The sequence below is a fragment of the Rhynchophorus ferrugineus genome, unplaced genomic scaffold (genome assembly GCF_030347505.1).
Source record: "Rhynchophorus ferrugineus isolate W39M unplaced genomic scaffold, kcgeb_rfMv2 rfM1, whole genome shotgun sequence".
NCBI lineage: Eukaryota > Metazoa > Arthropoda > Insecta > Coleoptera > Curculionidae > Rhynchophorus > Rhynchophorus ferrugineus.
In genome coordinates, this window is record NW_027472580.1 from 2,818,001 (window position 1) to 2,832,671 (window position 14,671).

Here is a 14,671-nt window from a genome sequence, read left to right on the forward strand (position 1 = left end):
AATCTTCTGCATAAAATATTATCTTAATTAATTAGTCTTATTCTAATGCTTATTCTAAACTCTACATATGTCCAGTAATCAGATCAGGTGGTGTTAAACGTTTTAGTCTACGCACTTCACTATCACGTCGCATATTTAGCTGGTTAGCGAGTACATTGGGATACACTGACACTCTTTCGAAGTACTTCACACAAACACGTTGAATTACACTCGTTATAGGTTCTAGAGGAATATCGCGTTGTATCACTTTATTTGAAATATAGTACGGAGCATCAACAATGGCACGCAACACCTTATTTTGGAACCGTTGAATGATGGATATATTAGATTTGCTAGCGGTACCCCATAGTTGAATTCCATATGTCCAAATGGGCTTGAGTATAGACTCATACAGCAATATCTTGTTATCTAATGATAACTTGGATTTGCGCCCAGTGAGCCAATACATTTGATATAATTTTAGTCCTAGTTGTTTCCGTTTAGAGAGTATGTGCTTCTTCCAGGTTAGGCGTCGATCTAAATGCATACCAAGATATTTAACATGCTCTGCTTGGGGGAGTTGACGATGATTGATATTTACTGGTGGACATGTTTTTCTACGCAGGGTAAACGTTATATGCGTGGATTTTGATTCATTGGCTTTAATGCGCCATGTCTTCAACCATAATTGTATTTGCTCCAGGTGGGTTTGTAGGTTTATTGATGCTGTGACTGGATCTTCATGGGATGCTAAGATTGCTGTATCGTCTGCATATGTTACCACAGTAGTTATTTTTGTGGTAGGCAGATCAGCCGTATACAGAAGATACAGTACTGGACCCAGTACACTACCTTGCGGAACTCCTGAATATATGGGATTTAATTCGGTATGTTCATCGCCTTGATTTACAATAAAATGTCTGTCAGTGAGATACGATTTTAGTAGCTGATAGTCCGGATGAGGGAGAAGTTTCTTTAGTTTAACCTGCAAGCCGGTATGCCATACTTTGTCAAAAGCCTGAGATATGTCTAGAAAAGCAGCCGAACAATATCTTTTGGCATTTAGGTCAGCGTTTATTTGGTTTACAAGTCTATGCACTTGTTCAATAGTCCCATGCTTATTGCGAAAGCCAAACTGATGTTCTGGAATAATTTTTCTTTTTTCTATTATATAGTTTAGTTTTTTTATGTATAATTTCTCGAAAACTTTCGAGATTATTGGTAATAAACTTATAGGTCGGTAGGAGGTCACATCTTCTGGTATTTTTCCTGGTTTAAGTATCATTAATATTTTATCTACTTTCCAGATACTAGGGAAGTAATTAATTCGTAGCATAGCATTAAATATATATGTTAATAGTTTTATAGCCTTTTCTGATAGTTCTTTTAAAATTTTGCCAGTAATTAAGTCATAACCAGGAGCTTTTTTAATATTAATCTCTCTCATTATTGTATGTTTAACTTTTTTGACCGTTAAATCTTAATTTATAAAATCCATCTTGAAAAAACGAAATACATTTTGGGACTATTTACGAATCGATTAATTTTTTGGTGTCTTTATGAGAAATGTAGCGCTCATCAGACATGTTACGACTCATATGACCGAAGAAGTATCCAGAAGGAGCAAAGCCTGAAGAATACGGCGGGTGGGGTAACATTTGCGCTCAAACGTTGTCATGTTGAAGAATAACATGATTTTATTTGTGCTCGTTTCAAATGCATCACATGTAGTCGATAGCGATTCCCATTAATTATCTCATTAGGTTCTAGCAAGCGACAGTATATCACACCAAGCCCATCCCACCAAATACAGAGGTTGGGGCATGGCCAGATATCACAGTTCACACAATATTTAATTGCGATTTACTCTGTACAAATTCAGACACTTTCAACGCACTGAAAATATTTATTATTCACATTTCGGCGAAATGAAACATGAATAATGGATCCTGTACGTGAGGCTTCAACAAGTAGCTGGTTACAAATGTATCCGATGCGATTTAATACGCAGTAACTTAAAATTAATTTATAAGCTCATATTTTCGAAATTAAAATTAAAATAGACCATTAAAAATAAAATAAAGAATAATACTTATACACTATACAAGATTTTTTATTTTGTTCGCTTCAATCTTTTGTTTTCCAGCCTGTTGTCCAGAGTTGTCATTGTTTCCATATTACCGTGATTTAACAATCTTATTTTATGTTTTACGGCGACATATTGGAAACTATCTAAATTAATTTTTTTCGCGGTTATGATGTGTTTTGTACTTAAGATAAAGTATTGGTGATCTAATGTTATTCTACTGCTGGATAATTGGTTAGTTAAATAGAATGTGTTCTGAAAAGAAAAATTTTTCTGAGGAAGGCTACACTCTGCAAAGGATGGAACCGCTTCCGTCTTCACTTCACTTCACTTGGGCTTTCAGGAAAGAAAAGTGTTATGTAAAAGTGTTAAGATTTAAGTTAATGTAAATACTAATTGTAGATTATTCGGCAATAACTAGTAATAATGTAAAAAAGATATAAAAGAAATAATCAAAGATAATAAAACAATAATTCTTGAGCATGGGACTTATTTCCTTGGTAAGTAACATATCAAGGAAAATTGATAGCTCAAAAATCCGAAACTCTATCCTCTTGTATTCACCGATGAGTGAAGCTGTGCATAACCATAATTTACAGAGATTCCAAAGGTACTAAAAATGATCCCAAAAAATACTTATATAATACCATTAATATACTAAAATAATTTTAAAAAATTTGAATATCTCTTTTATATACTAAAAAGCAAATCACACTTAGTATTCGCCAATTCTTTTGTAACGAATGATAAAAAAACTGCAATGGAAGCGCGAGCCATCGAACTAACGTGGAATAAACTACCGTCGATAGGTATTCTTATTAAAAAAAATTGGGATTTAAAGGACAAGTTAGGCCATTACCCGATATTATTATTAAGTAATCTGGTGCATATAGAGGGAAAATTTATGCCTGTAAATTTAATGGAGACATTTATTTTAAAAATTAATGCTGCTTACTTTTTTGGTGCCGATAAAGCTTGGATAAAAATAGGGTCACTGATCTAGAGCACTTAAGTTTGAAAATAAAAAGACTCTAAACTCCAACTTCATAATTAATTTGATGGCTCAATTAGATTCTACGTATAAATTATATTTTTCTATATAAATATATAGAGATATAATGAAAATATATCAGAAAATAAGTACGTTTTATGAAACCTTATAAATTGTATTAAATTTTGTGGAGAGTTTGAATTGGTTCTTCGGAGACATGATGAGAGCGATACTTTCCAGAATCCGAAGTCTAAACAGTTGAAGCAAAACCTTGGCTTGATACCGAGTTTCTGGATACTGCCCCAGGAAAATCAACCATCAAGGATTGGTATGCTATGTTTAGACGTGGCGAAATGAGCACCGAAGACGGTGAACACAGTAGACGCTCAAAAGAGGCTGTTACCAACAAACATTAAAAAATCCACAAAATAATTTTGAATGACCATAAAATGAAATTGAAGTTGAAATTGAATGAAATAGTAGACCCTCTAAAGATATCAACTGAACGTGTACATTATATTATTCACGAATATTTGGGTATGAGAAAGCTCTGTGCAAAGCGGGTGCTGCGTGAAAATCAACAACGAGATGATGATTAGGAGCAGTGCTTGAAGATGACCAAGCGTAATAAACCCGAGTTTTTGCGTCGATACGTGGCAATGGATGAAACATAGCTGCATCATTTCACTCTGAAATCCAACTGACTGTCATCCGAGTGGACTGCACACGATGAACCCGCTCCAAAGCGTGGGAAAACGCAACAGTCGGCTGGCAAGATTATGACTTCTGTATTTTGAGATGCGCATAAAATTATTTTCATTGACTACCTTGAAAAAGGAAGGACCATGGACAGAGACAATTATATAGCGTTATTGAAGCGTTTGAAGGGCGAAATCACCGCATTTGAAGAAAAAGAAAGTGCTGCTTCACTGAGACAACGCACCGTGTCACAAGTCAGTGAAAACGATGGCAAAAATCCATGAATTGGGCTTCGAATTGCTTCCTCATACACCGTATTCTCCAGATATGACTCTCAACGACTATTTCCTGTTCGCATATATTAAAATAATGCTCGCTGGGAAGAAATTTTCGTCTAATGAAGAGGTGATCGCCGAAATTGAGGTCTGTTTTGAAGTAAATGTCAAATTGTACTACAAAAATGGTATGAGAAAGTTGGAGCGGGTCGCTATAATCAGTGAAAGGAATTATGTTGAATAGACCATGGTTTCTACTGGCAGACCAGTTTTTAATTTTAGGACTATCGTTTCAATTGATCTGTTAAGATGGATTTATAAAAAATATGTTTTTTTTTGCAGATATTGCGGAACACCTCACAATTTTTATTAGAAACCATCACTGAAGTGAAGAATGAGAAACGGATTTTTAGTTTTAATTTTCGAAAGGTATCAGTAATGATTACTGATTAGAGCGGCTAGTTTGAAAATTATTGTTCTAGATCAACAATGAGCCACAACCTTTCTGTTTCCGTTGTACAGTGTTGCACCCACTCATATGGACGGTGAACGATGTTCGATGTGTGTGCGTGCAAAGAAAACCGATTTATTCAGCCCCCCGCCACGGGGCCCGACTGGAACAAATAAGTCGCACGGGGGGGCCGTTTTGGGCACGGTAGTCCGAGGTAGCCCCGTTTAACCCCTCCGGTCCGCGTTATTAATTGCTCAATTACAACTATTGCACTACCGCTGTTTTTCCATTATATTCGGCTTTCGTTGCGGCTAGTATATCAAATACGTTCGCGAGTTGCTTTTCCACTCTTGTTTTTTTCTCCCGATCGATCGTTCGTTTTCATTTCATCACATATTTAGATCGATATTTTGCACGTTCCAACTTTATCTTCTTTTTTTTCTTCCAGTGGTGTTGTTCCGTTTCTATATATAGACACTAATACCATGTTGTTCAATAAACAATTGCTATACAAATTTTAGCAAACATCAGGAAAATTTAACAGATTTATCAAATACATTCTCTTCTCTTAATTAATTAATTCTTACATCAGATTGGGGATGAAGAAAAAATATCGGTATACATTTATATCGATCTTTTTTTAGCTGTTATTTTTCGATGTTTTTTCAGAATAAATTAAATATAATTTTTAATAAACCTTTAAAACTGATGCTTAATTTTAAAGGTTCAGCGTGAAATATCGAAATTATTTTCGGTGGCCAACACCCCTACATTAGATATACTTATTTCAATCTTAATTTACAATTTAATTTATTACTACTATTCTGTTGTGTTTGCAATAATACATAAGTAAAGTGAGATAAACATGTCAGTATCATGGAGTAATAGAGAGAAAACTCAACAGGGATCTCTGGGAAATAGTTTTGATGTTCCCAATATATAGATGGGGTTATAATCGGCCATTCAAGTGATTTGATTTATCAGTTTAGATCTCCATTATAGGCACGTGTAAGAAAAACATTTTGCAACGAAAACATTTGATTTCCTCTTATGTATAAAGTTTGCAGCTGACACGTGAGCTCTGATGATTTTAATTATCCATTAAAATTCAAATAAAAACAATTTAATTTCTGAAATAAATTGATTAAATAAAACTCAATGGAATATATAAATAAATATCTGTCAAAATAGATATATCGATGAAATATAAAAATAAAAATATTTCTAAAATTAAATTATATGTTATACTTCTATCTTCTTTCGTGCATATACTGAAAGTAAACTGTGAATCTTTCCGTGTTAAAATTCTGTTTACCTGTTTTATCCAAAAGTATATGACGCACCTTTTTATTTTTACTATTCTATCTGGAAGATCATTATGTAGTGCACAATTAAAATAATTTAAATGCTAAAATTATAAGATATTGCACAAGAAATATGTTATATTATCGAAGTAGCAATATCGCAGGATAATCTAAAAGAGATGAACCTACTGATAGTAAAATAAAACAGTTTTGTTGGAGTCTGGGGCATGAGATATTGCCTTGCCTCGTTTGTTCGTATCCTAACATCTGGAATTGAAGGTACAAAGTCAAGTTACAATATCTCAACTCCTGGTAACCCCCGTTTGTATTGAATGCAAGTTATCTAAAGGGCCCTTATGTTCATCACCTTTACAATTTCCGAGACGCGAATAGGATAAAAAAAAACTTATGATGAGCGAACTAGCCTAAGGTTGTATCCAAAAACTCTAATAGATCCAACAAAAATTCCAAACTATCTCGGTTAAATACATTTATGCCAATATGTTTAGTAGGATAACTACGCAATTTTTTTTTAATGAAACTAACCCTCTCAAGGTAGTGATTAAAATTTTAATTGATGGAACATTAACAAATTTGTTCACATTTGGACAATATAAATTCAGGGGTTATTAATTGGATTGGAGTGGCAAGTATCAAATAATTGATCCAAAATTAAAACTATATCGCCGTTTACATGGCTTCTGTCAAAGAGGGTTAATTTCTAAAATTAAAAGATAAGTATTTGATATTTTATGCAATATTTGTTAAACTTAGCCCAACATACAACAACAAAACACGCTGTAACGTTCATACATTTCTTTGATACTTAATCCAGTTAGTTTGGAATTTTTAACATTATTAACCATTTTTTAAAGACAGCCAAATATATCTTCGAAGGAAAATGATTCTGCATTTCTTTACTTTCGGTACATTCGCGTACACAACACTTCCTAGATCGAGAATGCACTTTTCTTATTGTACTACCAACTTATATATATATGAACTAATAATTTAATTTCCAGACGTTATAAAAACCTGTTCGCACTGTTCGTTACGTTGGATACACTGAAAATAACATCTGAAACAATTAAACAAGAAACACACAATAGAAATGAAGTGTTTTTCTTTCAATTTTTTAAATTTTGGTGGGTACTTTTTATTTCTGCGAATTTGTTAAACAACTTTGTAACATATAGATGCATCAGTGTGAATACTGCCCAAAAGTAAGAAAATACATCGTGCAGCTCTTTCGTTGGTTACGTAGCGATAAGCATTGGCAATTAATCGTAGAACACTGTTTTTGCTGCGTTGGATTACTAGCTAGTTTGATGTTTTAGTGCAACTCCATATTTGCATTTTGATTTATGATTGGTAAACCAACCTCTTTAATTTTAGGTCAATTTGAGAGTATCTTCCGACTAACCAGTACAGTGCTCGACTTTATAAGTATATCCTCTGAATTGTGGAAATTATCAAAGAAAGTTAAATCTGGTAAATGAGGTGAAAGTTACAATTCAAATGTTAATTTTCTGACAAAAAATATCAGTTAATCTCTAGGGTCTGAATGAAAATTTATAAAAAAGATTCTCTCAAAAACCGGTTTGTTGATCACTACATAATATAAAACAAAGTCGCCTTTTCTGTCCCTATATCCCTATGTGCGCTTAAATCTTTAAAACTACGCAACGGATTTTGATGCGGTTTTTTTAATAGATAGAGTGATTCAAGAGGAAGGTTTATATGTACAATACATGCATAATATACTAAGGCAACATTGCTAATTTTAGAGGTTTCTAACGTGATGTCGTAAATTAACCTATTTTTTAGGCTTATTTAGCAATTAGCAAAAACGCTGCCTAACCCTACGAGTTAGATCAAATTAATGTACTACAGTATTGTACACCATAAAAAGGTCTACAAAAAAGTCCGCGATGGTATATGTTTATCTTTTAGGGATAACCCACATTAACCATTTTTATTGTTTACTTTTTACGTGAGAAAATGGCTTATTTGCGAAGCTATTTTAAGCAATACGGCATTAATCCTTATCGAATTAAGTACCTTAAATACAGTGTGCAATTAATATAGATCAATATGGTTCCTTACAGCATGTAAATTAAACAAATATTTTCGGAGATATTACAAATTTAAAATTTGCGTTTAAAAATGTGTAATGTAATAAAAATTGTATGAATTTAGATATTCCAAAGATAGCAGGAAATCTTCATAGTAAGTATAGGGGAAGAGGAATTGTTTTACTCCAAATTTAATGCGTGCAGGCCAAGGGCAGTAATGAATGAACCAAAAATACTGGATCGATTTTAATCATGTTTTCATTGAGTGACATAGGCATATATATTTTATGCCCGTGCAAAGTCGGAGCGGGCCGCTATGTTTTTATATACAACGTTCATATTTTTTCTGTAGTGTATTTAATTTAGTATCAGTATTGCACCCGTGCGAAGCCGGGGCGGGTCGCTAGTATTAAATAAAATTCTCTTTTAATTTTTAAATTTTGGTGTGTACTTTTTATTTCTGCGAATTTGTTAAACAACTTTGTAACATATAGATGCATCAGTGTGAATACTGACCAAAAGCAAGAAAATACTATTGGTTACTAGCAATTGACAATAATTTAAAAAATAATACCGTACCGTAATTAAAATTAATTCGCGAAGCAGTCTTAATTTACCCTTTCGAAGAAACCAGTTAATTGTGTACAATACATCACATTTTAATAGTCAAAATAAGTGGAAATTTTATGACATTCCTCGCATTGTTTATCACAGAGTTGTTGGGGACTCTCAACGGCTGTTAAGCTATAGACACAGGAAGTGTGGGCAAATATTGACGTCCCTTTTGAGATTTGGCCGACACACACGTTTCTTTTTAAAAAAAATCCTGTTTGCCGACATAATATTTATTCGGAATTTGACTCGAGACTGTTGTTTGTCATTTTTACAAGCTTATATACTTAAAACCGTTCTCGAGATATGAGACCTACATTTATTCGAGATTGGGCCGTTGGAGATTTGTGTTTAGACGAAGGGTCAAGTTCTCCAATAATATATTTAAATATTGCGTAAAATCTAGAATATTTTCGATACTTTTATAGCTCTAGTGCTAATAATTGTAAAGCACAGAATATAGAAATATTAGGAGTGTGGACATATAATATGTTATCCTGCTCAAACAACAGTTTTGCATGCATTAATTTTTGTTTGAATATACGTGGAGTGATATCATGGTGATGTATTGATGTTTGAACTGGCAACAACAATATTTTTATTTCATTCCAGTGTGGATTACACGTAAATGTGATGAACAGATCTGGTCGATCGTATACACGCACAAATGTCATGGCGCCTGGAATATATTCTTGCGTATTACGGACACTTACAGGGATGGTAAGCTCGTAAACTACTAGAGAATTGACTTTTAATTCCAGAAGTTGATCAAGAATCGAGTCTTGACATTCGACTATTTTTGTTAAGTGACTAGTTTCAAGATCTCCAATGGATCATAACAAACCTTGCGATAAAAAGTCATACAAATATAAATTTAGTTATCATTTGATATTTGTTTATAGTAAATATAACTTCTTTTCAATATATTTATTAAAATTGCGCCTAAAAAAGTAAATAACGGATGTAATCTCTAGTGTCACCAATGTGGAAAGCAACTGAAATATATTAATAGTTCGACCAGGTTAATTAAACATCTTAAGAAACCGTATAAAATTGAACTAACTGCTCCTAATAAAAATAGCACTACAACTATGACTATATATACATATATATATATATATATATATATATATATATATATATATATATATATATATATATATATATGTATTTCTTTATTATATATTTGGATGTCATTTATGTTATTTTATTATATAATTTAATGCTTGATTTTGTAAATATAATTTTTTCTACCATCATATATTTACCGCCTGATAAGCTCCGCATCAGTTCCTTTCAGTGCTTCCTCAAATTTATGGTTACATTTATTTATTTATTTAAAACTTACTTTATGAAGTTTGTTTAATTTTAAATGATTTAAAAAAATAAATTAAAATAATATCCTTGATATGTCATTCACAAATTAAAAGAATATAATTGTTCTTAACTATTTTTCTTTTTTATTTAATAAAATTGAGTTATTCTTTCATGCCGTTGCGATTCAATAAATAAATTCATTAACTTTTAAAGAACACTTATCTTTTAATTTAGAATCGATTAAAACCGAAAGATCGACTATTGCGCTCGATTAATCGATTCTTGGAATCGAAAAATTTAAAATAAAATCGGAATCGAGAATCGATTCTTTAGAAATGTTTGCATCCTTAATACCGCAGAGTGTCAGTATGTGATGATGAAAGAATATATGCCTTGATGAATATATATGTATATATAACAGGTGGTGATGTTGCGTCTGGTAAATTAATGTAGTCCTCAGAACAAAGCTTCGCTTGTTTAAACTTAATGTATCTTAATCGCTTAATAATATATACCAGGTGTATCGGAAAGTCATTACCGCGTTATGTTTTCTTAACTACATGGAAAAATGGAAAAAATTATTTATTCAAAGTATTGACCATTTAATTTTATATATGTTACCCATCATTCAGGCAATTTTTGGATGCTATAGTAAAGACTGTTTGTCCTTTGAGTAATACCTTTCATCGAGCTATTTTTTAACTTCGAAATTGGCGAAGTGCTACTCTGTAAGCCCGTGTCCCATCGATGAGAAAAGTTGATAGTCAAACGGGGCAAGGTCTAGCGAGTATGGCAGATGCGATAATATGTCCCATTCAAGGGCTTTCAACATTAATAATCATCGTGGTCCGGTACACTGAATGTAGTACGCCGGCGCGCCGTGTCCCAAGAGTTACAAATATTTGGATATATCATGTCAGCCTTACCTGTGAGGTAATGGACTACACTCTGACTTATTTAGATATACTAACTTTTACCGATATATAGTATTAATTTGTCTTCAAGACCCAAAGTATACTTTGTATCATTTTTTCTAATAAAAGATGATATTCATAAGTTTTATATTAACCCTTATATACATATAATATTTTATAAGAGATTAAAAGAATAATGCAGCTTTATATTAAATTTTTAATTATAAATGAAATTAAATGAACTAATGAACCTTAACTGCAACATAAAACACTTACTAAACTACCACATATTTGGATATACAATTGTATAAATATATTATATATAAATAACGTCTTATAAAAACTTCCTTGTAGATATATTCCGTCATACTTCAAACACTAAATAATAATAAATTACTATACAATAAAATTTACGATAGAGTATTATTTCCAAATAAAGGCAAGGTTGTTATATTTAGTAAAAATGGCTTACACACTAAAAAAACTATACTTAATGAAATTAATTGAGCAGCTAAATTTTCTTATCGTCCTGTGACTTCCAAAGACTTCCACATTCTTAAAATATTGATTATAATAGTCTATATTATGGACCTGACAAATATACTGCCGAAATTCAGTATTCAGTACGAAATACAGTTTCTTTCTCTTGGTGGTCGGTATGTCTTATCAAAAACATGACATATTAGTTTACCTTCAGTGCAAAATTGAAGTCATTTAACTAATTTATCCTATTTGTCCTAACGAACTAAACTTACCATTAACCTTCCGTATTTATAATCCTGTAAAAGCGCTGAAATATTAAATTAACACCACAAAAACGAACACCACAAAAAAATCTTTATAAAAAGCCGTATAAAGCGCTATAACAATTAAACAGATACATTTCCAACATAAAATCAGAGCAATTATATATTTTTTTATTATTCTCCTATTGTTATATTATGTTAAGTTACTTTAATATTATTTAACGGTACTAAGAATCCATTTTAACTCATCATATCTTTGTTTTTTTTTAATTGTCAAAATCATGTAGAACATCTGATATTAATAAAGTCTCAATCATATTCTAAGTCAGCAAATATCAATATTTTTTAATATAATTAATTAGCTAAAACATCCCTAACAACAGGTTGTAATAAAAAAAAGAAAAATTAAGTTCTGTTTGTTTTGGAAGATGAGAAATATCAATAGAATTTCAAATGGCCATTTTACATATAATTTCATTTGGAAATGTAATTTAACATAAAAATGCAATGTTTTTCATTAATGTTAAATAAAGATGATATGATTTGCATATGCTATATTTAATATCTTAAAGAATAAATATTTTAATATAATCCCATACAAAATTATATTATTGGATCAATTAAAAAAAAATTGTTAAAGATTCATCAGATTATATAATGTTTTCTGTTGTTTTGAGAATGCTTCATTCAATTGCTAAATAATACGTAAATTACATATTTTATCAAAAACCTTTTTTCAAATTATCAGGTATAAACATAACCGCATGGAGCGCCCTCTGGTGACTCAGATGAGCAAAAGTTGATTACAATTTTACGTGTGGGAGATGGCATTCTGTAATTCATACGTCAGATCAGATAATTTTTGAGTAATGAGATACAAGCGTTTTTGATAAAAATTTTAAATAAGTCATCTAAAAAAAAACTAAAAATATTAAAATACTGTCTTAAACGATTAATGAGCAAATATACCTGGGATTGTTGATGTTTGATCTTAAGTGTCAAGCTGATGCACAACATTTTTTCAACAACTAGTTTTTAGATGACAATGCTTTCCGAAAAACCTATCCAAATGTCTGTGTATATAGCGGAAACAATATCATCAAAGGGATGTGAAATTATAAGATAGAATGATTAATACATTTTAAAAAAAGATCGAAGGCCCCGGCGAGATTCGAACTCACGATCTCCTGTTTACTAGACAGGCGCTTTAACCAACTAAGCCACGGCGCCTTGTTTAATTTTTATGCATAATAAAATACAAATATATTGATTGAAAGGTTAGAATAAAATAAGATGATATAAATAGTACTTATTTTGACTTATGTTTATGATCATTAGCAATAATTTTATAATGTAAACTACAATATTACTATTTCCAGAAATAGTTTTAAAAAATAACGAAAAAATCCGAGAATTATTTTAATTCATATTTAATTTACGTTTTACATTAAAAATATTATAATGTATTACTTGAAATCAAATTGCACAACGCAAATAATACAATATTTTTAAATTGACTTTATTTGAGACTATTTTCAATATTTTAGTGACATTTTATCATCGCACGAGGATCTAATATTAACCTCAAAGAACCTTCCTCCCTTCTCTATCGTAAGAAAATCTATTTCTCGTTAAAGACATAGCGTATTAAGGCGAATGAAGCAAAATTTACCCATATGATCTCACGTGAAATATTAATAATGATGAACTCCCTTAGCAGATAATGTTAAATATCTGAGAATGTACCTGGATCGACACTTGGTAGAAACATATATTAGATGTAATGACTCATTGGACTTAAATCTGAAGTACCTTAACTTAACAAGGTTATCGCTGTATAAGTCAATTCTGAAAATTTCTGCTTTTTGAAGGGAAAAAATACAGTTGAAGCAAAAACTTGGATTCAATGCCGAGTTTCCGGACACTGTCCCAGGAAAACCAACCATCAAGGATTGGTATGCTAAGTTTAGACGTGGTGAAACGAGCACCGAAGACGGCGAACGCAGTGGACGCCCAAAAAAAGCTTGTTACCGACGAAAATATTTAAAAAACCACAAAATGATTTTAATTACCGTAAAATGAAATATCAGATACTCTAAAGTTATCAACTGAACGTGTACATCATATGATTCACGAATATTTGGGTATGAGAAAGCTCTGTGCAAAGTGGGTGCCGCGCGCGCTCACTTTTGACCAAAACAACTATGAGTTGATGCTTCTGAGAAGTGTTAAGTTAAGTTCTGCTTCATCAAGACAATGCACCGTGCCAAAAATCCATGAATTGGTATTCCAATTGCTTTCTCATCCACCGTATTTTCCAAATCTGGCCCCCAGCTACTTATTGCTGTTCTCAGACCTCAAAAGAATGCTCGCTGGTAAGAAATGTTCGTCAAATGAAGAGGTGATCGCCAAAACTGAGGCCTATTTTGAAGCAAAGGACCAATCCTACTACAAAAATGGTATTAAAAAGTTGGAGGGTCGCTATAATCATTATGTTGAATAAAAAAACCTAATTTTGCCAAAAAAACTTTTCGGACTTTTCAATTAACCTGTTTTATCCAACATAACTATCTTTCAGAGATTCTAAAACAAAATTCCAGTAACACAATATTATGTCAGTAACAAACTCACTCACCATGATACTCCTCTGGAAACCCAAACCCAAACACTTATATTAAATTAGATTTATTTTGATTGTAATTTAAATTTGTATATATGACTCAAAATTATATTAATATTTTTGTATAGTTATTTTTCGGCAATGACTTCAAACTAATCAGTTGGTACCAGAGAAAATAAAATTGTAAATATATAAGTAGGTTTAGGTAGGTATTAAGCTAAATTGTGTGTATATAGTAGAATATTAAATACGTGTAGTAGATAGGTTAAATAAGGTTTTTGTTTATTTTTATTTAGTTATTACAGCGACTATTATGTACATATTTTATTTTAAAACGTTTTTTTTTTGTTAACAATTTAAGTTTGATTTTATAAATTTTTTACTGAGTTTCTTATTTATTTTAGAAGTCGGTTAATATTTTTTTTTAATATTTTATTTTTCCCATTTTAGTGTTTTATATATATACTCAATAAATTATGCGATTGTTTCATTTAAATATTACAATTGGTAAGTCAAGTAAAGTTGTAGCCCGTATGAAGAAAAATAGGAATAAATAAACAATGATTGAAAATAAGGAATGCTTCAGCCCTGGGGGTCCGCTA

The 14,671-nt window shown here is 31.5% G+C and overlaps 1 non-coding gene across 1 annotated transcript; it reads right to left on the minus strand.

The window, feature by feature from the left end:
* Window positions 1-12,605: 12,605 nt before the first annotated feature.
* Window positions 12,606-12,679, minus strand: TRNAT-AGU (transfer RNA threonine (anticodon AGU)). Its single transcript has one exon. It is a non-coding gene; the product is annotated as a tRNA-Thr (tRNA).
* Window positions 12,680-14,671: the final 1,992 nt, after the last annotated feature.